At 41.4% G+C, this 23,021-nt stretch overlaps 1 protein-coding gene and 1 long non-coding RNA gene across 3 annotated transcripts in view; one reads left to right on the top strand and one right to left on the bottom strand.

Moving 5' to 3' along the window:
* atf6 (activating transcription factor 6) overlaps positions 1 to 23,021 on the bottom strand; it is a 368,108-nt gene that overhangs the window by 32,265 nt on the left and 312,822 nt on the right. The gene's annotated exons all lie outside the window — the stretch shown is intronic.
* On the top strand, positions 74 to 22,799 carry LOC121289006. Its single transcript, XR_005945476.1, has 3 exons — positions 74 to 109; positions 20,639 to 20,677; positions 21,382 to 22,799. It is a non-coding gene; the product is annotated as an uncharacterized LOC121289006 (long non-coding RNA).

Raw genomic sequence — 23,021 nt, 5'->3', positions numbered from 1 at the left:
TTTCTGGCAGTTATTGATCTATGATTAGGAGCAGGAACCCTCAGTGATTTTTTTTCTCATCCATCCAGGCTAATTGCAACATGTTTATCATTGGCCTGGCTAAAATCAGGTGAGGACATTAGAAAAGGCAAAGCTATAGATCTTGCTGATCACTGTTATCATGGTACAAGATGCTCTTATCTTACCTGATCCTCTGTGGGGTGGGCATGAAACTAACTGGAAAAAAAGCACAGATATCAGAAATATTGCTGCTTCGCATAAGGGTTGCAAGTACTATGGGGAAATGAGCCCAACAGACTCATGGCAATATTAATTCGTTTGTCCCTCTGCCTCAGTTTACAAGTCAAAACAGTGTCTTGAAAATCCACAATTGTTGTCTTCTCTAATAAGGCATTCTGCAAATCAGCCAACCTAAACTCAGCAAATCATTTTTTGTGTCGATCCCCACATTGTTTATGAGCAAATGGTTGATGGTGGAGGCATTCTATGAGCTGCTTTGTGCGACTTCAAAATTTATAATTTGACAGAAATGTGAATGATGCATCCCAAATCTGTGTATTACTTGATTTCTTGGAATAGACAGAAGTGCTGAAAAAAAAATCAATGTTTAATGTGCTCTCAACATAAACTGAAAGTTCATGATTATTTTCCAATACAACATGACGTAGTCAGGTTAGTTGGCCCCCACTCCCCTGACACCAGCTGGAGGAAACATTTCACACTTTGGCATGGTACCCCTGGTTATACTGGGCCCATGTTATCTTGTCCATCGGACATCCTTAACAATGAACAGAGGTATTAGACAATGGGGGGAATCCAACCCTGCCTGATTCTTGAGCACTTCAAGGAGCAGAAAACCTTGAACTATTTTCTCTCAGACCAGGGAAGCTGAAGTGAACCATCCTGCCCCCATTACTTTTAAACTAGGAACTGATCAGGGAGTTTTCCATTGAACGTTCAGTTCAACACAGGAAATGATTGCTGTTTTACGGTAGCTTGTAGAACAAACACGAGCTACAAACATCATGGCAAAATAAATCATCCAAGTTTATGTCTGCCAAAGACAGTCAGAAATAAAGATAAAGAAGGAGAACAAAGAGGTAAGAGAGAGAGGAATTGAGTTAGAGAAAGACAGAATTTGAGATATTGAGAGAAAGAGATAGGTACTGAGTTATCATATTTTCCAATGCTGACAAACTGCTTTCCTTCTTTATCAAATGCAGGGTGCACTTGAAACTCTGTCTAACTGAAAATATTACCATCTTTCAATTCTTATATTTTGACATTTGCCGCCAAATAATCTATCACATGATTTCAGGACGCTAGTGCAATTTAAAAAAATACTTTTCCGAGCAATTGTTTTTTCTCTTTCCTCCCCATCTCGCTTGGAGACACTGATTTCTGCAAGTTACAATTTCATGAGAACCAGTTGCCCTTTTGGCATCTCACCTAAACATCCATTATTTATCTGTGAGCAGCATCACAGGGAAGAATGAATACTGTTCTCAACAAGCACAGAAACGGGAATACGCCATTCAGACCTCCAACCGCACTTTCGCCGATTCAATTAGATCATGGTTGAGGGTTGTCCATTTACCCACCTTGATTCCACATTTCTTAACACCCTTTGTAACAATCTGTTGAGCACAGCTTTGAAACTTTCAATTGACCTCAAGCCTTTAGCTCTGGAGTTCCCAATTTCTACTACTTTGTGTGAAAAATGCTTCCTGGCATCATGCCTGAACAGCTTAGTTTTAATTTTAATGTTTTGTCCCATTGTTCTGGTCTCTCCCAACACATCATTCCTTCATCCTCAATCTGTCATACATCTTCATTGCCTTCAGTTATTAACATCCTAAGCTTTGGAATTCCCTCTCTAAACCTATTTTTCACTCTTCCTTGAAGTTGCTCCTTAAAGCCCATCTCTGATGAAACTTTTCATGTTTCTTTGAGGTTTGCCATCAAATTTTGTTTAATATTGCTCCTGTGAAACAGTTTGGGACATATTACCACTTAAAGGCATTATATAAATGCACCGAGTTATTGTTATATTCAAGGGAATACAAGCCTAGACTTCAGCACATGTACACTTGCAACCAAACAAAAATCAGCAGTGATAGTTGATATTTTTTCTCTTCCTAGCTCAGTGCAATGCAAATTAGAATGCAAGCAAACATTCAACAATGATCAGCTTTCTCTTAGGGAATTAAGGGATATGGGGAGCAGGCAGGAAAATGGAGTTGATGCCCAAGATTGGCCGTGATCGTACTGAATAATGGAAGGGCTCGATGGGCCACATGGTCTACGCTTGCTCCTATTTCTTGTGTACCTGTTGGAAAGGCAGGCCAATAAATTGAGCTTATAGTTTATATTTGTTTTCTGATAGATGGGACAGTAATCTGCTTGTCTAAAATTTTTCACCATGAAGAGATTATTACCAGGGAGGGTTGGGTTGACAGAGCTCAGGAAAATAGCAGGAAACTAATACAGGTTGGAAAATTTCTGAAATGTTGTCACAATGCCAAATGATCTACCAGGCAGAACAACATAACATAAGAATAGTCACAATTCAATCTGGATAAAAGATGAATTTTGAGATGTTCAAAATCTCATGACTGTACACTGAACACACAATACATTTTTCTAACATTTGTGGAATTTATGGCTTAATGCTATCCTTATGATGTTGCCTTTGACAATAAATAGAACATTGCCTCTAGGAGTTAAACTGTTGACATTAATGAAGTATGTTAAGGTGTTCTTTCACTGAACGAATCATTTCATGGCTTCTCAAGGTGATTCACTATTGCCCTATGAGAGCAGGCAGTACTTAGTAGAAAAAATGCCATGTAATAGAGACATTTTAATAAGCAGCACAATTTGCTGTGAAGCATTTGTTCAAGCAATGATACTTGAACAGCAATGAAACTAAGAATCATTTGGTAGGGAGAAAGAGGAAAAGGAGGCAAAGTAAGAGATGCACCAGCAGAAACAATCAGAAAGAGAGAGGCACAGACACACAAACATGACCAATGAAGCAGAGCAAGAGAGGAGCACAGAAGCAAAAAGATAGATGGGGAGCAAAAATGAGGAATGAGGGGGAAGCAGAGCCAGGGAGAGAAAGCAAAGGTAGAGTCATGGAGAAAATGAGGCAAAAGCAGTGCTATAACAAAATGCCATCTGTTTATCTACCTAAAAAAGCAATAAAAGGGAGAAGAATAAAGAGAGAGAATAAGAGAGGCAGAGGCAAAACAAGCAAGAGAGAGTAGGAAATGAGACAAAACAAGAGAAAGGAAGAGCAAAATCAGAGATCAAAAAGATGGAGGCAGAGTGAGAAAGAGAGAACTATATGAAACCCAAAAGCAAAGCAGGACATTTGAAAGAGGGAGGAAAAAGAAGAAAAATGGAAAAAGGAGACAGGCAGAGGCAGGGAGGGAGAAATGTAGAAACAGAAAAGCTGGGTGAGACAATGTGAGAGATAAGTTTCACTTCTGAATGTTGAAGCCTACTCAAAAGAATTCTCTATGACTTGCACTGGCTTTACTGTGATTGAGGCAAGGCAAGGTGAACAATGGTGCAGGATCCTCTCATTTCCTTCGGTGCTGCTTCATGCTCTCGTCGGGACTTGGAAAAATTTATTAATTTTGCTTCCAATCTCCACCCCTCCATCATTTTCACGTGGTCCATCTCTGACACTTCCCTTCCCTTCCTTGACCTCTCTGTGTCAATCTCTGGTGATAGACTGTCCACCAATATCCATTACAAACCCACCGACTCCCACAGCTACCTCGACTACAGCTCCTCACACCCCGCTTCCTGTAAGGACTCCATCCCATTCTCTCAGTTCCTTCGCCTCCGTCGCATCCGTTCCGATGATGCTACATTCAAAAACAGTTCCTCTGACATGTCCTCCTTCTTCCTTAACCGAGTTTTCCACCCACGGTCGTTGACAGGGCCCTCAACCGTGTCCGGCCCATCTCCCGCGCATCCGCCCTCACGCCTTCTCATCCCTCCCAGAAACATGATAGGGTCCCCCTTGTCCTCACTTATCACCCCACCAGCCTCCGCATTCAAAGGATCATCCTCCGCCACTTCCGCCAACTCCAGCATGATGCCACCACCAAACACATCTTCCCTTCACCCCCCCTATCAGCATTCCGTAGGGATCGCTCCCTCCGGGACACCCTGGTCCACTCCTCCATCACCCCCTACTCCTCAACCCCCTCCTATGGCACCACCCCATGCCCACGCAAAAGATGCAACACCTGCCCCTTCACTTCCTCTCTCCTCACCGTCCAAGGGCCCAAACACTCCTTTCAAGCGAAGCAGCATTTCACTTGCATTTCCCCCAACTTATTCTACTGCATTCGTTGCTCCCAATGTGGTCTCCTCTACATTGGAGAGACCAAACGTAAACTGGGCGACCGCTTTGCAGAACACCTGCGGTCTGTCCGCAAGAATGACCCAAACCTCCCTGTCGCTTGCCATTTTAACACTCCACCCTGCTCTCTTGCCCACATGTCTGTCCTTGGCTTGCTGCATTGTTCCAGTGAAGCCCAACGCAAACTGGAGGAACAACACTTCACCTTCCGACTAGGGACTTTACAGCCTTCCGGACTGAATATTGAATTCAACAACTTTAGGCCTTGAGCTCCCTTCCCCATCCCCACCCCCTTTCTGTTTCCCCCTTCCTTTTTTTTTCCAATAAATTATATAGATTTTTCTTTTCCCACCTATTTCCATTATTTTTAAATATTTTAAAATCTTTTATGCTCTCCCCACCCCCACTAGAGCTATACCTTGAGTGCCCTACCATCCATTCTTAATTAGCACATTCGTTTAGATAATATCACCAACTTTAATACCTATGTGTTCTTTTGTTCTATTGTTGTTGACATCGTTTGATGATCTGCTTCTATCACTGCTTGTTTGTCCTTACAACCAAACCAACCCCCTCCACCTCTCTCTCTCTCTCTCCGCCCCCCCCACACACCTTAAACCAGCTTATATTTCAACTCTTTCTTGGACTCGAACTCAAGTTCTGTCAAAGGGTCATGAGGATTCGAAACGTCAACTCTTTTCTTCTCCGCCGATGCTGCCAGACCTGCTGAGTTTTTCCAGGTAATTCTGTTTTTGTTTTCCTCTCATTTCCTGTTGTGCACTGGACTATAACCAACCAGATTTATCAAACTGAGACAAGTGAGGTTGAACGACAGTTCTAACTGTGCTGGTGCAATACTGTACAGAATCTTTTTCAACAGCTGACCTCAGATATTGTTCACTGGGGGAAAGCATGACAAGCTAACTGGTAGATTAATGATACGCAAGTGTGAATTCTTGTCACAAACAAAGCAGGATTTATTCCAGTTACAAGAAAAATCATTTCAGCAAAGTGGTATTTTTAGCTGAAATGAATGGCAGTACATGCTGCGACTAACTCATACGCAGAGAATCCTGTGTGACACACTTACAAATTTATACTCATCCCAATGCTTTTCAGAGACCCACCACCTTGTGTGAATTTTAAGTGCGTTGTCAAAAAATAACAAGATAAAAGAAAAATACAGCTATGTGGACAATTGTGCCCGTGTACGAGCTTTGTTTCCCTTGCACAAGTATCTTGATCCCCACTGTACCTTTCACTTTACCAGTCTATCTTTTTCAGAATTTTTTTGGTGTGAATTTATGATTGCAGTGAGGAAGTTCAGTAGTAGGAAATGGAGCTTTTCACGCCCTGACCAGTGACAGCATGGCTGAAACAAAATAAAGCTCCACTGACTCCAAACCAACACAATGTTCAATAGCTCTCACCTGAAAAGAGAGCTTCATATTACACTGGGAATTTTCCCATTTTACTGATCTTGTGACTTCTATAAGAAAGGCTGCGAAATATAGTGCTGTATGATGGGCTGCTGGAGATGTGGACTCAGTGTCTGTATGCACTAGGATCTGAGCTGAGACTGAGTAAGCTGATTGGAGAGCCCTTTCTTATAGTCACACTCGATTCAAGTCCAGGCCTTAGCTCTCAAAAGACAATGCCATCCTTCAGCCACCTGGTCTGAGGGAGCTTTAAGTCAAATCTAAGGTAAGGGGAACTGACGCTTCTGTGAAGCACCTTGGGACATTTTACTATGTTCAAGGTACAAGCTGTCATTTTTGTTGAAATACACTGTCGACTGATGGACATAACCATGGCAAAATCATCAACTTGGTTAAAAAATGGAAAAGCATCCAAGGCCTTGACGCTGGTTGCAATTTGAAAATTGCTGGAAATTCAAAAAGGTTAACTCCCAATCAGCACAGGATACAATTGGAAAGCATCGTATGTTTTGGTCAGCCACAGATTACAGAAAATGCCATTTGGATTTCCCAGCAGATTTAACACATCTTGCATTGGCATAAAGCCTGTATTTGTAACTCTTTCGAGTAAAAAAACACGTTTTCCATCTGTTCCTATTCAGATGAAGTTACATTGTTTCATAGTTTGCCATTGTGAGATTTGAACTTTTGATTTTTTAAATAACTGTTCCTGTATCAGGAGTCCAGCTGAGTCCAGCATTTATTGTCCATCCCTAACTACCCTTGAAAATGTGGTGGTGAGCTGCCTTCTTGAACGACTGCAGTCCACGTAGTGTAGATACACCCATGGTGCTGTCAGGAGGGAGTTCCAGGATTTTAATCAGGAGACAGTGAACAAACAGCCAGCCAGATAGTTCCAATTCAGGATGGTGTGTAGCTTGGAGGGGAACTTGCAGGTGGTGGTGTTCCCATGCATCTGTTGCCTTTGTCCTTCTAGGTGGTAGAGGTTGCAGGTTTAGAAAGTGCTGTTGAAGGCATCTTGGTGAACTGCTGCAGTGCATCTTGTAAATGATACACACTTCTGCTGGTGGTAGAGGGAGTGAATATTTGAGGTGGTGGATGGGGTGTCAATCAAGTGGGTTCCTTTGTTCTGGATGGTGTTAAGCTTTCTGAATGTTTTTGCAGCTGTATTTATCCAGGCTAGTGGAGAGTATTCCATCACACTTCTGACTTGTAAATGGTGGACAGGCTTTGGGGAGCTAATTCTCAGTCTCTGAACTTGCAGCAACAGTATTTATATGGCTGGTCTTGTTCAGTTTTTGATCAATGGTAACACCAAGGAAGTTGATAGTGGGAGATTAAGTGATGGTAATGCCATTGACTGTCATGGGGAGATGGTTAGATTCTCTCTTGTTGGAGATGGTCATTGTCTGGCACTTATGTGGCCCAAATGTTAATTGCCACTTATCATGGCTGGAATTGTTTATTTTGTTGCTAATGGAAGTTTACTGCAGGTAGGCTTTGTGGGGTGAAATTGCCACATCAGGAGTGCGTAATGGGCTCATAGCGAATCAGTTCAAACATTCACTCCCTCTACCACTGATGCACAAGCCTGTATGCTGTCCAGGTCTTGCTGCATATAAACTGCTCTATTATCTGAGAAATCACGAATGGTGAACATTGTGCAATCATCAGCCAACATCCCCACTTCTGACCTTACAATTGAAGGAAGGTAATTGATGAAGCAGCTGAAGATAGCTGGTCCTCGGACACTAACCTGAGGAACTCCTGCAGTGATGTTCTGGGACCAAGATGATTGACCTCCGACAACCACAGCCATTTTCCTTTGTATTAGGTATGACTCCAACCTGTGAAGACTTCTTCCCCTGATTCCCATTGACTTCAGTTTTGCTAGGGCTCCTTGATGCCACACTTGGTCAAATATTCAACAACTTCAGACCATGAACTATCTCCTCTATCTTCACCCCCTTTTTAATCTCCATTTTGAAAATGTATTTTTTATCCACTTATTTTCATTTTTATTCATTTATTCATTGTTTTATCCCCTTTTTAAAAGTCACTTTTTCCAACTTTATTCCCCAGCCACTGCCCCCTCCCCCCACCCAACCCCCAAAAGGGCCATCGATTACTTGTTCCATGTTGTTCTTTCAAAGAGTGCTTATCTTTGTTCTGCTATTAACATATTCTGCTTTCTTACCTGTATGCCACTATCAGCATCTCTTTTAGCCCTTACCACTACCATTTACACTCTCTTTGCCTTTATGTCTATGATATCTTTGTCAATCTCTCCTTAGTCCCCACCTATTGCTGGCTTTCTATCCAGCTTCACTTGTTTCACCCCCCTTAATTAGTCTAAATTTCACCAGATTTCTACTTCTCTTTAGCTCTGAAGAAGAGTCATACAGGCTTGAAACGTTAACTCTGTTTCTCTCTCCACAGATGCTGTCAGACCTGTTGAGTTTTTCCAGCATTTTCTGTTTTTATTTCAGATTTCCAGCATCGGCAGTATTTCGCTTTTTGTGTTCCACACATTGTCGAAATACAACAACTTAACACATCTCAGTTAAATGAATTCATGACTAAAATATTCATCACTGGGCTAAAGCTTCTTGTGACTAGTACAATTCTTTCAGACTGATCATTATCATCAGCTTCAGCCTCTGAACACTGTCATGCGTCACTTCGAGAGCCCTGCTGTTTTACCTTTGGGCAGCTCATTGCATAATGATATTCTGACTTATACCTGAAGCACCTGTTAACTGTGCCCTGGGCATTCCTAGGGTTCAGTCGCCTACTATTGCTGCACCAATTCTAGTGTCTGCTGTGGCATCTAGATCTGCTAAAAATGCTTTCATTCTCATTCCTTCTGTCTGTAACTCTTCCATTGTACTGGCACCTGTGTCCAGATGATCTCGAAATGCTGTAATCATTGAGTCCTCCAACATCTGTGACACCGCAGAATATTCCATTTATGGCATATTGATGCTGGAAATTACTGTTTCCCTGGGAAGTTTTTCAAGGTAGCAGACGCTTGCTCCAAAAGAGCCTTCTCTTTCTGAGAACCGAACCCCAGTTAAGACCAGGAACCTGTCTAAATGTGACACATAAGCACAATCCAGCAATTTAAATGTGAGCCCTGAACAAGGAATCTCCAAATGGAATTTCTTCAATCTATTATATAGTTTGTTAAAGTCCATGATATATTCCTCCATGGAATGACTGTCCATCTTTCGAAATCTATCAAAGTCTGACCACGTCTCTTCAACATCCAATAAATCATCTTTCTGGTAAACTTCATCCATGAAACCTAATAGAGGAGCCAAACCTTCCTCAGTATCCAAGTGTCAGGCATCCAGCTCACAAAATGCTTTGCTTCTGATTTTACTTTTGTTAGGAAGCAACAATGACAAGGTCATACCGTGTTTCCTTTTTGGTAGGGATGTAACCCATGTTCACATACCCACTTCATTCTTCCACTGGTCATAAGGTTCAGACTGAGAACATTGGCAGTTAATCATATCCTTATAATTTACACATGCTTTTAGCAATTCTTCATAAAAGCCGCTCAGATTGTAATCTTAAGGGGAGACAGTTGCATAGTGATAATATCGCTGGACTAATAATTCAGAGACCTGGGCTAATGCTCTGAGGACATGGGTTCAAATCCCACCACTGGAAAATCTGAAAATCTGGAATATAAAGCTAGTCTCATAATGGTGACCATGAAACTATCATCAATTGTCGTAAAGACCCACCTGGTTCAATAATATCATTTAGGGAAGGAAATCTGCCATCCTTACTTGGACTGGCCTACATGTGACTCCAGACCCACAGCAATATGGTTGACTCTTAACTGCCCTCTGAAATGACTTAGCAATTAGGGATGGGCAGCAAATGTTGGCCTTGCCAGCGACACCCACATCCCATGAAAGAATAAAGAAAGTCTTAAAAAAAAAATTCAGTTTCCAAACTCTGCCTTCAGGCAACCATTCTCTGCTACCATGTTAAGCTCCTGCCAGCCAGTTGATGAAGGGGGAGACCAGAGGTCAGGCTTTAGATTTATTCACAAAGTGAAACATTACAAATGTATAGCTCCTAGCTCTATAACCCATGACCAGTGGCTAAGTGTCTCTATATGTGTGCTTAAGTAAGTGCCCCCTACCTGTATATACTTAACCTTAATTTATACAATTAACAAAGAACAGCATCCACAGTATTTTGCTTTTATCTTTCTGAAAGCAAAATTTCCAAGTCTCTCACCATTCAAAAAATATTCTGCTTTACTTACATTTTCAACCGAAGCGGATAATTTTACACTTTGCCACAATGAACTCCATCTGTCATGATCTTCCCAATTCATCCAAACTGACGACCACTCAATAACACTCAATCGTAGCCTCTGCATCCGCCTCACTGCATACTTTCCCACCTATCTTTGCAATGACAGCAAACTTGAATATGTTACACTCAGCCCCCTCATCTAAGTAATTAATACAGATTGCAAATGGCTGTGGACGAAGCACTGATCCTTGCAGTAGCCCTCAGATACTGAAAAAGTCCATGTCCAAATGCAGCAAGACCTGGACAATATCCAGTCTTGGGCTGAGAAGTGGCAAGTAACATTCGCACCACACAATTGTCAGGCAATGACCATCTCCAACAAGAGAGAATCCAACCATTGCCCCTTCATGTTCAATGGCATTACCATCACTGACTACCAACATTCTGGGGGTTATCATTGACCAGAAACTGAACTGGACTAGCCATATAAATACTGTGGCTACAAGAGCAGGTCAGAGGCTTGGATTCATGTGATGAGTAACTCACCCCCTAATTCCCCAAAGCCTGTCCACCATCGACCTGGCACAAGTCAGCAATGTGATGAAATACTGCGCACTTGCCTGGATGAGTGCAACTCCCACAACACTCAAGAAGCTGGACACTGTCCAGGACAAAGCAGCCCGCTTGATTGGCACCACATCCACAAACATTCGCTCCCTCCACCACCAATGCACAGTAGTAGCAGTGTGTACCATTTACAAGATGCACTGCAAGAATTCACCAAGGCTCCTTAGACAGCACCTTCCAAACTCACGACCACTATCATCTAGAAGGACAAGGGCAGCCGATAGATCGGAACACCATCACCTGGAGGTTCCCCTCCAAGTAACTCACCATCCTGACTTGGAAGTACATCGCTGTTCCTTCACTGTCACTGGGTCAAAATCCTGGAACTCCCTTCCTAACAGCACTGCGGGTGTACCTACACCACATGGACTGCAGCGGTTCAAGAAGACAGCTCACCACCACCTCCTCAAGGGCACCTTGGGATGGGCAATAAATTCTGCCCACCTCCCGTGAATGATTAAAAAAAAATAGGAGTAGCTGCAAGCCCAAAAATGTCCCGTTTATTCCTCTGTTTTCTATCCTGTGACCGATCCTTAATCTAGATGAATGCATAACTCTCATAAAGGAGTGATTATTAAATTTAAACTCATTGAACTGAAGGCAAATGATTGATCTAGTTAGGAAATTGGCTGAGTGACAATAAAAATACACTAGGAATAATGAACAGGTACTCTAATAGGGCAGGAGGTGACTTGTGGTGTCCCACAAGGACCTGTATTGGATTCTCATCTGTTCACTATATTTATTAATGGTTGCGTGTCCATGGGTTGTGTGGGGGTGTAAAGGCAATCACAGAACAATTGCTTTTCCTTGCAAGTAATTTTCTCAATAATCAAAAGCCCAGGGCTTTTCTTCATGGTGAAGGAAAACTGGAAACAAAGCTCGATGGGCCAACTGGCCTCCTTCCGAACCTTATTAAACTATGATTTTAAAAGGCAAGTAATCTCTTTAAACTATGTCTATTTCTCATTGGATGGGGTGACTTTTTCCTTGCCCCCATTATTTTATCATCAAAACAAAAACATAGCTTTAAAAAAAAAGTGCTCTTCCACCCTGTCTGGTAAAATCCCTTGGATGTAACCATACTGCAGCAGTGACCTTGTCTTTGCCGACTGCTCTTAAGAAGCTTCCAAGCATTATTGTGAATGGTCTCTAATCTCCAAACAGTCTTCTCCACTGAATCCAAAGGAAAGACAACTTGCATTTATATAGTGCCTTTCAGGACCATAGCACTCCCTAAGTACTTTACAGCCAATGAAGGAAACACAGAGGCCAATTTGCACACAGCAAGTTTCCACAAACAGCAATGTGACCATGACCAGATAATCTGATTTTGTGATTTCAGTTGAAAGATAAATATTCATCAGGGAACCAGGATCATAGATTTACTGTCTCACTCGAAAGATTGCACCCCTCAGTAAAACAACCTATGAATTTTTACAATGTCATGCGACTTATATGGCAACTGCTATTCTGCTATTGAGAAATCCAGCCAATAATTATGTCAACTCTTTAATTCTGACAAATTCTAGCCTTTCACCGCTACATGTTTGCAAAGCTTATAGCATCCAGAGAAATATTCTGCCGGGAATTACCATGCACGATTAGAGCACTCTTCTTGGTAAACAATTTGAAGCAACGAAGTGCAAAACATTTCCTGCCTGGGCTTTAACATAGCTCATTTCCTCCCCTACTGCCAACCTCTTGCTGCAAATCCCCATGTTAGAGGGTGAGCAGGAGAAACCAATCAGATGCTGGGCCAGTGTTTGCCTTGCTGGAACCCCAAGCCAAGGCTCATTTGGCCTACATTCCATGAGACAATAATACCAACTGACCTACTGCTGAGATTAATGCTCAGGAGACTCAAGTTCAAATTCCACCATGATAACTGGGTCATTTAAAAAGAAAAAATCCAATAAAACCTGGAGTAAAATGCTAGTCTCAGTAATGGTGACCATGAAATTACCAGATTGTCAAAAAAACCCATCTTCTTCTTTCAGGGGAGGAAATCTGCAGTCCTTACACAGTCTGGCCTACAAGCAACTCCAGACCTACAGCAATGTGGTTGACTCTTAAATGGCCTCTTGTTATGATCCCCATGGAGACGTATAACATCAAAAAACCAAACTGCCCAAACCGCCCCAACAAAAGAAACTGATGGTCAGGATTTCACTTTTAAAAACTTTTACTGTAACAATCAAACCAAAATCAACATAAATTAAAGATTAATTAACAGGTGACTTGTATGCAATAGAAATCATACATTACACTCCAAGTAACCGATACAACAAAGATAGATCTCACATATTTCTTTAGAGTATGATCAACATATTTAGCATTAGTCTCAGCCACAAAATCCCTCAAAACTTCTTTCCCAGGTTGAGGTTCAGTTCCTTCAACCACACACGGTTTGCTCATCAAGTAACCACTGACGACAGTTTTGCCTCACCAGAGTTCCGCGGATATGATTATCACCAAAAAGATGCATTTGTGCAGAACCTCCTTCACTAGGTTCATGATAGTCCCAATGGCATAGCTTCCCCAGAGTCACCTTCATCTGACCACTCAATAATACCCCAGTATACAGTATGGTCAGCTCTGGTTAAAAAAAACCAGCTCCTCAGCATGCCTGTACTGCTCATGCAGCTCTTCACAGCCACTAAACTGTTCTGGCCCCTGCTGAAAACTGATCCCACAGAGCCTTTTGTTTGTTTTATCCCAAACAGCTACCATGTCCCTAGCAACCTAATGTCACAGTCTAGTTCATGGCTCTGTCCTTCATTTGGTTCCTGTTTCCCTAGCTACCCGAGGTCAGAAATTTGAAGTCACAGGTATTACCAAAAACAGAAGTTTTGGTTTCTATTTCAGTTAGGGATTGTGTCAAAACATACAAGCTTTGAAATCATTTCATATTACTATGATATGGCCTAACAAACCACTCAGTTGTATCGACCAGTACATAAAAGATGAAGAACAATAAAACAGACAAACCACCTGGCATAGACTTAGGCACTGGATATGCACTGCCATTGGGTCAAAATCCTGGAACTCCCCTGCCAAAGGCACTGGGGATGTGCCTATACCATATGGCCTGCAGCAGTTCAAGAAGGTGCCTCATCACTTTCTTCTCAAGGGAATTTAGGGATGGACAATATAAGTTGGCAGCAACACACACATTCCATCAATAAAAAATGAAAGAAGCTTAATCTAAGGTCAAATCTCAAATGCACAACCGTAAAAAGGCACATCTATACCAGGTAACATCAAAACAATTGACAAGCTGATCAGATATCAGCCAACGCCTTTCACTATATCAGTTCGGGACCCCCATGCAGATGAGTGAATGAGCTTGCACTTATATAATGTCTTTCACATCCTCAGAGTGTCCCCACGCAGCAAAGAAACAGTTTTGGATTGTGGTGCCTGTAATGTTTGTAATATTGGGTAACGTGGCACTTAATTTTCACATAGCAAAATCTCAATTATAGCCTTGTGATTAATGGAATGATCTCTTTTTAGTGATGTTGGTTATACATAAATGTTGGCCAGAAGGTCGAGGAAAACTACCCTCCTCATCTTTGAAATAGTGTCCTGGAATCTTTCTTATTCACCTGAATGTCTTGATAAAGTGCCACATTAGAAAATAAAAGCTCATGGTGTAGGTGGTAACATATTGGCATGGATAGAAGATTCACTAGCTAACAGGAGGCAGAGAGTTGGCATAAATGGGTCTTTTTCTGGCTGGCAGGATGTGACGAGTGATGTGCCACAGGAATCAGTGCTGAGGCCTCAATTTTTTACAACTTATATTCATGACTTGGATGAAGGGACCGAAAGAATGGTTGCTAAATTTGCTGACGACACAAAGATAGGTAGGAAAGTAAATTGTGATTAGGATGTAAGGAGGCTACTAAGTGACATAGATAAGTTAAGCGATTGGGCAAAGATCTGGCAAATGGAGTATAATGTAGGCAAATGTGAAATTGTTCAATTTAGCAGGAAGAATAATAAAGAAGCTTATTATCTTAATGGTGAGAGATTATGGAGCTGTGAGATTCAGAGGGATCTAGGTGTCCTAGTGCACAAATCACAAAAGGTTAGTATGCAGGTACAGCAGATAATAAGGAAAGCTAATAGAATATTATAATTTATTATGAGGGGAATTGATTACAAAAGTAGGGAGGTTATACCTCAGTTGTAGAGGGCATTGGTGAGACCACATCTGGGGTATTTGTGCAGTACTAGTCTCCTTATTTAAAGAAAGGTGTAAATGCGTTAGGAGCAGTTCAGAGAAGGTTTACTGGACCATTACCAAGAATGGGTGGGTTGTCTTATGAGGAAAGATTGGACAGTTTTGGCTTTTATGCACTGGAATTTAGAAGAGTAAGTTAATTGAAACCTTTAAGATCCGGAGGGGTCTTGACAGCATGAATGTGGAGAGGATGTTTCCTCATGTGGGAGAATCTAGAACTAGGCGTCACTGTTTAAAAATAAGGGGTCACTCATTTAAGACAGAGATGAGAACTTTTTTCTCTCTCACGGTTGAGTGCCTTTGGAACTCTCTTCCTCAAAAGGCGATAGAGGCAGAGTATTTGAATATGTTTAAGGCAGAGGTAGATAGATTCTTGATTAACAAGGGGGCTGAAAGGTTATTGGGGGTAAGCAGGAATGTGGGGTTGAGGTTACATTCAGTTCAGCCATGATCTTATTGAATGGCAGAGCAGGCTCGAGGGGCTGTATGGCTTACTCCTGCTCCTAATTCATATTTTTGTGCATTCATTATCTCATTCAAAAGATGGCACTTCCAATTATGCTGCACGCCTCCAAAGTACTGCACAGAAGTGTTAGTCTAGATTATTTGCTTAAATCTCTGGAATGGGGCTTGAACCCATGACCTATTAACTTTGAGGCGAAAGTGCTAATGCTGATCTATGGCTTACACATACCTTGCATGGTCTTAATGCCACCCTTTGGTCTCGGCTGACAATGCTTGTCAATTCACCACAAAACTATGCTCGAAATTTGCCTGCACAAGGTGACTCCTTTAAATCCAGAACTTGCTGCATAGGAAACTCACCAGCCCCATAGTGTGGTTTATATTATCCGCTCAGGTGCCTGGGAACAACTTTTAATCAGCATTTGTAACCTACAAGGCCCATACTGCAGACTCCAAACATCTCCACATTCTCATCAATACCAATCTGTGACTAAACACCAGGAATTGCAAAATTACTGGCAGAGGTAGAAATCCCTTTTCCCTCCCATTCCTTGGTTGGGCAGCTTACCATCCGTCTATCAATACTTTTCAGGAAAAAAAGCTTTAACTACTGCAGATGTTAGTGATAGTCATTATAAATACTATTACAATATTCCTCTTCCACTCTTAAACATTCTGGTCTCTTGTTCCAATTCATTTCAAGCAATTCCTTGGTAAGTAATAGAACCAGTCGAGATCTTTTCCTACAAACTGTTTGCTTTAAATAAACAATAGCACAATGAGGTAGTGTGGCAGATTGATCCCCTATTAATGGCTCTATCCTATGGCAGTACTTTTGGGATGGAAGCCCTTACAAATTGTGCTTCCATGCAAATGTTTTACTGTACTATGAAAGCAGCCCTACATCTACGAAGTTGGTTGCAGGCAAATAGATACAAATATTTTGGTGCTGAATCAAAGGAACTGTTTTTGGTAAAGAAGTTTCCTAAACCCACATGTTGCCACATCACTTTCAATAATCATTGAGAGCGAGGTTCATGTTGGGCTGCGAGATGGTGGTGAAGGGAAATTGTCAATCTCTTCGGATCACAGGTGTGCCTTACAGCAGTTCAGGCTGTCTTGGAATCCTAGCCAAGACTGGGAATCCTCTGGGTGGGGAACCTTGTGAACACAAATGGTACCAGACATGTTGAACCAGCAGTGCCATGGCAAACTTCTACTGTTAATCTCAGGTCCAATCGTTGTACCTTCCTTCATTTTCCTCAGAAGTTACTTCCACAGCAACACTGAGTTCATTCGAAACTTTGTAGGCAAGAAATGTAGAAATCAAAAATATGTATTCAATCCAAGTCCAAAGCAATTTACCCCAGCTGTGCAATGAATGCGAGAAAGGATGGTGGGTAATATTAGCAGACAAAAGCTCAACAATTTTAAAAGACATTCATCTAAGTACTCTTGAAAAAGGCATGAGCAGGTTACATAAACAGGATCACAACATGCTAACATAATGGATAGGAGAACATCATAACAACCCGCTTGGGCAGGGAAACCCTGAATGCAATTTCTGGCTTATACTCAAATATTAAGTATGGTTTAGATCTAGTAACGTGTAATGAGGTGGGATTAATAAGAGATCTCGTAGTTAAGGATCCCCCAGGGGGTAGCAATAACAGCATGGTAGACTTTCAAATTCAGTTTGAGGGTGAGCAACTCAGGTCTCAAACTAGTGTTCTCAACTTAAATAAGGGCAATTACACAGGTATTATGAAAGAGCTGGGAAAATAGACTAATCAAAAGGTCAGTGGATAAGCAGTGACAGACACATAAGCAGATATTTCATAATGCTCAATAGAAAGTTATCCCGGTCAAAACGAAGGACTCGATGAGAAGGATGAGCCACCCATGGTTAACAAAAGCCTTCAAGGATAGTATCCAATCAAAAACTAAGACATACAAAGTGGTGAAAACTAGTGGTAGGCCTAAGGATTGGGAATTTTTTAGGAGCTAGCAGTGAATGACTAAAAGGCTAATGAAGAGGAAGAAAATTAATTATGAAAGTAAATTAGCAAAAAATATAAAAGCAAACAGTAAGAGCTTCTACGGGGACATAAAAAAGAAGGGAGTAGCTAAAGTGAGCGTGGGACCCTTGGAGGATGCAACTGGAGAACTGATAACGGGGAACAAGGAAATGGCACATAATTTAAACCAATATTTTGCATTATAAACATTCCAAAGATATCAGATGAGCAAGGGAGGAAAGATCTTGTAACAGTCTCTATCATGAGGGACAAAGCATTTGACAAACTAATGGGACTAAAGGCAGACAAGTTGCCAGGGCCTGATGGCCTGCATCCAAGGGTTCTAAAGGAAGTGGCAGCAGATATAGTGGGGGCATTGGTCAAAATATCCCAGAACCCATTGGATTCTAGGAGGGTCCCAGAGGATTGGAAAACTGCTAATGTGAGCCCCTGTTCAAGAGGGAGGGACACAAAAAGCAGGAAACTATAGCCAGTCAACCTAACATCTGTCGTTGGGAAAATGGTAGAGTCCATTATTAAGGAAGAAATAGCAGGGCATTTAGAAAAGCTTAACACAATCAAACAGAGTCAACATGGTTTAATGAAACAGAAATCATGTTTCATAAAGTTCTTTGAGGATATAACAAGCAAAGTTGATAAAGGGGAACTGGTAAATATAGTGTAATTGGATTTCCAGAAGGCATTTGATAAGGTGCCACATAAAAGATTATTGCACAAGATAGGAGCTCACAGCATTGGGGGTAATGTATTAGCATGGATTGAGGATTGGTTAACACACAGAAGACAGAAAGTCGGGATTAATGGATCTTTTTCAGGTTGGAAAGATGTAACTAGTGGAGCATCACAAGGATCAGTCTTAGGGCCTCGATTATTTACTATCTATATTAATTAATTGGAGGAGGGGGCAGGGTGTAATGTTTCCAAATTTGCTGACGTTACAAAAAATAGGTGGGAGGGCATGTTGTGAAGAGGATATAAGGAATCTGCAAGGGGCTATAGACAGGTTGAGTGAGTGGGCAAAAACTTGGCAGATGGAGTTAATGTAGGAAAGTGTGAGGTCATACACATTGGTAGGAAGAATCAAAAGTCAGACTATTATTTAAATGGAGAGAGATTCCAAAGAAGTGCAGCACACATCTGGGTGTTCTTGTGCATGAAAAACAAAAAGTTAGCATGCAGGTGCAGCAAGTAATTAAGAAAGCAAATGGAATTTTGACGTGCATTGCTAAGGGGTCGGAGTTTAAAAATAGGGCAGTCTCGTTGCAACTGGACAGGATCTTGGTGAGGCCGCACCTGGAGTACTGTGTACAGTTTTGGTCCCCATATTTAAGAAGGATCTATTGGCACTGGAGGCAGTTCAAAAGAGTTTCACTAGGCTAATTCCTGGGATGAAGGGGTTGACTTATCAAGAATGGCTAAACCAGTTAGGCCTTTATTCATTAGAGTTTAGAAGAACGGGGAGTGATCTTATTGAAATGTACAAGATTCTGAGGGGCTTGACAGGGTAGATGTTGATTAGATGTTTCCACTAGTTAGGGAATCTCGAACCAGGGACATAGTTACAGAATAAGGGGCACTCATTTAAAACTGAGATGCAAAGGAATTTCTTCTCTTGGAGGGTAGTGAATATCCTCAGGAATTCTCTACCCCAGATAATTGTGGAGGCTAGATCACTGAAAGTATTTAAAGAGGAGGTAGATAGATTTTTGAAATAATGGGGAGTTCAGGGTTTTGAGGAACTGGCATGAAAGAGGAGTTGAGGCCTGGGGCAGATCAGCCACGATCTTATTGAAAGGTTGGGCAGGCTTGAGGGGCTGAATCACCTACTCCTGCTCCTATTTCTTATGTTCTTATTTAGTGTGGGAGTTCAAAAAACTCCAAACCTGTTTATATCACCGTGATGAGTGAACAGCATTCAAAGGTTGAAACTTGTAAATGATGGAAAGTGAAGAAGTCTGCAACATTGTCTGTGCTTTTTTAGAACTGTCTGCAATTACAACCAATTTCATTTATTTAGTGCATTTAGCATAATAAAACACTCAAAGCAACCTCTTGGGAGCATTATAAAGCAAAGTTTAGCATTGAGTCACAAAGCAATACCAGAATAGTTGGTCAAAAGCTTGGTCAGAGAAACCAGTTTTAAGGAAAGTATTAAAGGAGGTTAGAGAAGCAGAGAGATTCAGAGAGAGAATTCAAGCTTTGGGCTAAGGTAGCCGAAGGCACAGTCACAAGTGGTGGAGCAATTAACCTCAGGTATGCCCAAGAAGTCGGAATTAGATGATGCAGATATCTCAAACGGCTGTGGGATTGGAGAAGATCACAGACATAGGGGGGGCCAAGGCCAGGGTGGAATTTTAAAACAGGGCTGAGACTTTTAAAGTCAAGGCATTTCTTAACTGGGGTTCAGCAAGCACAAGGGTGATGGGTAAACTGGATTTGGCGTGAATAAGGACAGCAGAGTTTTGGTTGACTTCAAGTTTACAAAGAAAAATAATTCAACAACCTAACCATTAATTATGTCACAGGAAAAGTTTGCTTGTGAACTGTGTTCAGATCATCAATAACATGTCCTGTAATATTTCAGTTCGAAGGCACCAGGGCAGGGCCGTTTTAAAAGGGGAAATTACATCAATGAACCATGCAGCCAACTTTCTCAACATGTGAAAACAATCTACTGCAGGACTGATATTTTTGAGAGGTTTCCTTTTAAACATTCACAGTCATACATCCAAATTACTCTGGTGTCACCTTTGGGCCAAAGTGCTCAATCTAAAGGGCATCTGCCCTGGTTCTAGAATCATACGTAGAAGTGTGCGTTCAGGCGTTTCCTCCAGCTAAATGAAGACACACACACTTACTCACAGAAGGTGGTGGATGGGAAGGACGTTTAAAAATGGGAGCAAATTAAAAGAAAGTCTGTTTTTTATGCAAGGGATATGGGGCAGCAGTTTAAAATTTGAAAGCATGTGATGTTTGCAAAATCAATTTCTTTACAGAGGGTAGAATGCAATGCAATTACCTGTTAAAGGAGTAGACCTTTACAATGAGATCAGTTGTGTCTGCTTCATGAAATGTTCCAGTGCAACAGCTGATGTGGAAACCAGACAAATCCCCACTTTGCCTCTGAATGTGGTTTTTGTTTTTCATTTTACAGCTGAACCTGAAAATGTCATTAGACTTCGCTTCTTCAGAGGTATATTGATTTCCCCTTTCAGGACTTTTTATACATTATCTATAGTAACTTTAACAGATACAGTATCAGTTTCACAAAGAACCTTTCAGCCGCCATCTGCAACAGCTTTTGAATAGTGAGTAACATTGTACAACACATTCTGGTTCATCAGGATTTATTTGAAATGTACAAGATTAAGGGAACAAATAATGGCTGGGAATGTCGACATGATCCCACAGGCAGAAAATCGTCAATGAATTAAACCATGTACATCAGCCATGGCTCAGCTGGGAGCACTCACTTCTGAGTTGGAAGGTTGTGCAATCACATTCCACTCCAGAACTTGAGCACAAAAATCAAGGTTGATACTCCAATGCAGTCCTGTGGGAGTGCTGCACTGTTGGAGGCATTGTCCTTTGGATGGGGCGTTAAGCTGAGGCCCTGTCTGCCCTCTCAAGTAGGCATTAGAATCCCATAGAAATATCTGAAGAGGAGTAGGGGAATTAGCCCCAGCATCCTGACCAATATTTATTTCTCGATTAACATGTTATCTGGTCATTATGATACTGCTGTTTGTGGAAGTTTGCTATGCACAAAGTGGCTGCCACATTGACTACAACAGTGACTACACTTCAAAGGCACTTAATTGGCTGTAAAGCACTGTGGGACATACTGAAGTTGTCAAAGTGCTATATAAATGCATGTCTTTCTTTTTATGTTCACAGATGCTGCAGAAAACGCCCAAGGAACAAAAAATGCCCTTGACATTTTTAATAGATATAATTGTAAGTTAATCCCAAAGTGGGGCCCTGATATACAGGTGACACCAGGTCTTGGTAGCTTTGAAGTGAGATGGATCAGACTGGGAATTCAGTGGCGTGAAAACCGTATGACCTGCTGTTTAGTTATAATAAAAACTGTTGCTTCAATACACCAATCACCTGCAGTCTGTTGCAGAATTTTTTTTTAGCCTGATAACCCCCGCACATTGATTAACAAAACTGCTGTGTTGACAGAATACATTACTACTGTGTTGCTGCTACACAGACTCCCAATGGTTTTCAAAATTGCTCTTAAATATGAGTATTTTACTGCATTCCCCTCAAATTGTAGGAAAGCACATCGGCTGACTACTTGTTTCTGTACAGCCAAACAAGTGATACCAATGTGAAATGGGAGCTTGAGCCATGTTGGTGGGAAAAAAAAGTCGTCCATCTTGACTAACATGAGGATGTTTGTATTGAAACCCAGCTTTATGAAACCCAATGAAGCGCAATATCTAACTTACGTCGGGAAAAACATCCATCACCCAGCGACCCATTGGTTGTTCCTAACTGCACAGGAGCTGTAGAGAAAATTATTTTACAGTGGGCAAGTCAAAAACTTGATGCAAAGCTGATACCAGTACTTGGCAGTCAGTCTTTCACAAATTGGATAATTATCTTAGAATGGTCCAGGCAAAGTTGCAAAATTGAGTGCGGCAGCGCTACCTTCTATAGCTGTCATTTTAATAAGGTCACGCCAATGCTGTACAGCAAAAATTCTTGGGCAATATCACCGTCCCAACATAGCTTGTGATCAAGTCCCCAAATACAGCAGGGGAACTGGCACACTGCAGTTTAGAGATCAGATCCTGAAGTGGCTGGGTTATGGCTCTGCCTTGCATTGCTCTTCTTTGTCATTTCCAATCATCATGATCCTCTACATCATGCATTTCAAGTGAAGCAGTAATGGAAGTGGATAACAACTCTTCTCCATCACGTAGAACATTGAGCAAAACCATGGCAGCTCAAAAAGCTACTAATCCCAATTCTCAAATAGAGATGTGTGTCATTTTTCAAACCACAGTCTGCAAAGATAACTTCTGATGGCTCAATAAAATTACTACTGCAGGACTGGACACATTGCATTTCCATTTCTTTAAGTGCTTGCTACCGCATAAGTGCAGGTCAAGTGTTTCTGTCATGTATATGCTGCTTGTTCACTTTATAACTGAAGATGTTATGATGACATATCTCCCTCTCAGCCTGGTTTTCCTGCCACCTCAAACATCTATCAACTATCTTATCCAGGAACAACTGGATTCATAAAGTATGGTTAATCCCTGTATGCAGATTGTTCCCTTCACATACGTTCATCCATTTTTATAAATAATTGCTTTGCAATTTGCAGCTTGTAATGAAAATGGTAGCCATAAAACTGGAATTCATCTTTTAAATTAGATTTGATAGTACATGGCTTGAAATCAACCTGCTGCTCAGGGAGATAAATTATCACATAATCTGTCCATTGTGCGGAGTGCAGGAAACCTTTCATTTTTATTCTGCAAATTAAGGACACCCGCATTTTGCAATGTTTTGTAATT

This window comes from Carcharodon carcharias, chromosome 16 (genome assembly GCF_017639515.1).
Source record: "Carcharodon carcharias isolate sCarCar2 chromosome 16, sCarCar2.pri, whole genome shotgun sequence".
Taxonomy (NCBI): Eukaryota; Metazoa; Chordata; class Chondrichthyes; order Lamniformes; family Lamnidae; genus Carcharodon; species Carcharodon carcharias.
Note: the sequence above shows the minus strand (reverse complement) of the source record. Positions and strands in the feature narration are given on the sequence as shown.